The following is a 3,750-nucleotide window of genomic DNA, read 5'->3' as shown; positions in this document are numbered from 1 at the left end:
AATTGATTTATTTCATTGTAATCGTCTTTATATATTTATAACAACATTTGTTTAGGTCTGAAGTAATACAGATACAAATTATATTATGTATTGTGAAATTGTTTTGCCTCACAGACATGGCAATTAAACCGTGCATAATGGCAATTTAGAATATAATTGTCATATTTCAGAAAATTAACATGACATATGTTGGCATACTAGTCTTACACAACAGCCTGTGCTGTCAATACTCTCAATTCTCAGTTGCCAGGAGATACTGTAAAGGTCATTTTTTGAACTGTGAATTTCTGGAAGTCCGTCCTCCTTCTTTTCTCTTTGGAATATGTCCTCCTACTCAGAGTAAATGCACAACAACACAGTACTATCTGGCCCTAACCCTTGAACCCGGAAGTTGTCATCATCAGAGCGCAACCTGTGTGAAACAATCTTTTTTTTAAACTATGTCACAACAACAACATGTATAAGAAGCCGAGTGTAGACGGTGTTATTTGGACAGTGTGAGGACAACTCTGTGGTTGCCCAAACAACACATTGTTCTGGAATTCTGAGTTCTAATAGGAGAATCTTGGAAAGAAATGTTATTCCAAGACTCCAAGACAAAGGGTATTCACTTGCACAATGGACGGAGACTGAACTTAGCCAATGGAGGCTGTTCTCCTGTTAGTCTAAACTAGCCTGAGCCTGGCCTCTTCACCTTGTGTCTGGACAGGAACGCAAAGACTGCACAACAGGCCTGGGACCTCCACAGACCAAGTCAGGGCTTTCCAAACCCTGGATGTGTATGTACTACTGAGGATGGGATCTAATGTAAACAATGTCCTGTAGGACTACAAAGACCAGAGACTCTGTTGTGTTCAGTACACTACAGAACCCTAACAGAACCTGCGACAGTGGAGTGGCACGTCCGTCAGAGTATGTTGTTGTGTTTCCCCCCCCCCCCATACATTTTTGTCAGGCTGTGCATTTATGAACTTTGGAACATTAACCGACCCCACCCCCATGTTTCTTCCTCTTTTGACAAATTCTAATGTTTGATTTTGAAAGATGTGAAAGATCTGTCGTTCCCTCCCCCGTTGTTTAAGTTATTTGATGGTCAGCAAGGGTGAAGAGAGCGAGAGAGGAACATCAGCTCTCAGTCAGCTCAGTGAGAGAGGAACGTCAAGCTCAGTGAGAGAGGAACATCAGCTCAGTGAGAGAGGAACATCAGCTCAGTGAGAGGAACATCAGCTCTCAGTCAGCTCAGTGAGAGAGAAACATCAGCTCAGTGAGAGAGAAACATCAGCTCAGTGAGAGAGGAACATCAGCTCAGTGAGAGAGGAACACCAGCTCAGTGAGAGAGGAACATCAGCTCTCAGTCAGCTCAGGTGCACACTCACACAGAGGGAACAGTGGAAGTGCATTGTAGATTGTAAGATTGCAATATTTATATATAAATGTATTACAGAGAAGTTGATGTAAATAAAATGCTTCAGAGTGCTAGTTGATAAGAGCAGGTCACTAGCCAACATGAGGATTTTGGTACATTTTACAGTGCAAAGGGAGGTATGTTATACACAGTATATCTGCCATTGCCGTGTGAAAGTGTTTATTTTTTATTTTCATGGTTCTTTATGGTTCGGTTCAAGATGTTGAATGGAAGTGCTTGTATTTGTACAGGGTAGGAATTGGTTTGCCTCTCCATTCAGATAAAAGTGGTGGCAAATCTTTACACCAAATCCAGAGCTCATACTTACAGGGGGGGGGGGGGGGCAACTCCAGTCCTCAGGGGCCTGATTGGTGTCACACTCTTTCTCCATCCCTAGCAAACAGGGGTGGACATTCTAAACTGAAGATCATGATTAGGTGATTATTGGAGTCAGGTGTGTTAGCTGGGGCTGGGGGCCAAACTGTGACACCAACCAGGCCCTCGAGGACTGGAATTGTCCACCCCCGTTAAACATAGAGAGTAGAACATAGACACACGAATGGGAATCAGATTCCAGCGACGAGAACTGCGTACAGACAATTATGTGCGACTGACCACGACGTGCAGTTAACTCATTGACCACAATGATCCAAGACTTGAATGGATTTCAAACTGTAACTGTAAGTTCAGGAACAGATCTCCTCACAGACCCTCAAGGCGTCCACCAAAGCAATAGGACATGGAAACTGAAGATGATAATCAATGGAATCCTCTTATATTACACCTCAAAACACAACAACAGATGTAAAGTCTGGGCTCGTTTCATAAAGCATCAGAACAGTAATACGAACACATTTTGTTTTGTGGTTATGCAATGCAATCAAAACCTCCCATTTGTTTCCATTGTAGTAAAGTAAAAGTACTTGGTAAGTAGATCAAGTGTTTCCCTGAGCAGTGAAGAATGGGACTGAAAAGCAATATGTCCTGCTGAGCCTCTGGAGTTTCTACTCAAGTCCCGTCATTGTTTTCTCTGAACAGAACTTAAAGTGAAGCAAACAGACTTCCTAATATGGACATTGTGTTGAGTGAACCATAGATGTTAGTCCATTTCTGATCGCCTTCCTTTTCCCTTTTCCGTCATTTTTTCCCCCTTCTTCTTCACAGTAAGGTTTTAAAATGCAAGGGTTTTGTGGACGTGGACAATAAAGAGATCTATGTATATAAATGCCTTGAAATGTTCCCCTTCAACCTGTATGGCTCGTTATTGGTGGCTCTTCATTTTCTGGTTATTTGACACAACAGACACTGCATGTCACAGGAAGGACACAGGAAGGAATAGGGTAATACAAAGAGAAGTGGGATATCAAGAGTAAGGTATGTTTATCCTCAGAATATTATCCTCAGACAATTGCTGCTGTATTGCTGTTGATGTCTTCTGCTGAGATCATTTTGAAAATGGCTGCCGTCGAATGAATCCTTGTAAACCTGAAAAAGCTCGTCTGAATAATAACACGGTTAGTTGCCAATAGTTTGAGACATTCAGTCTAACGTTGAAGACGTTCCTTATTCCACATTGATAGACTAGTTCATGAACATCACTACTAGTCTTTGAAGTATCTTCTAATGTGGGGCTATTCCTCCCTCTCAGATATAATGCGTCTGATGTATGGGGAAGTGTTCCCGCACACAGGCACTGAGAAAGGTGATTGCTGCATTTTCACCGTTTTTAAAAAAAATAGCTCAAACTGTTTTCCATTAAGGTAAATATGCCCCACAGCACAGAGAAGCTGATTTGAAACTGCCGCCTCAAAGGACATTATCCTTCTGTTCTGTAACGCTATCAAAGTCTACTGTACAGTAGATTGTCCCCCGAAATAATACTACAAAGCACTTCATCAGCATTTGAAAACCTAATTTGATGATGTGTTTATTTAGCACCTAGTGCACAAATGAATACTGCATCCCACATAATAGTGTTAAAGGGATCAACCAGAAGTAATACTCTTATCTCTCTCTTACCTATTTCTTTCTATTTTTCACCTCTGTTTCTCTTTCTCAGTGAATAAACAAGTGCCTCGGTTTTCCCAGTTGCACAGAACCGGTTTTCCCAGTTGCACAGAGACGGTTTTCCCTTTCTTAAAAAACAAATTCCATTCCAACTTAGTGGCTCTTCCATTAACACATGTTCCTCCTGCACCACATTGATTTACTGGGCTTATCAAAATACATATTGCCAACCAAGTGAGACATGCAACCTTTCATTTTCACGCCGTCGCCTTACAAATTCGACATGGTACATTAACAAGAAAAATGACTGGCCATCGAAGGCAACGGGCAGCGGTCTG

The sequence above is a fragment of the Salvelinus namaycush genome, chromosome 1 (assembly GCF_016432855.1).
Source record: "Salvelinus namaycush isolate Seneca chromosome 1, SaNama_1.0, whole genome shotgun sequence".
NCBI classification, from domain to species: Eukaryota; Metazoa; Chordata; class Actinopteri; order Salmoniformes; family Salmonidae; genus Salvelinus; species Salvelinus namaycush.
This window is presented reverse-complemented; position numbering follows the sequence as displayed.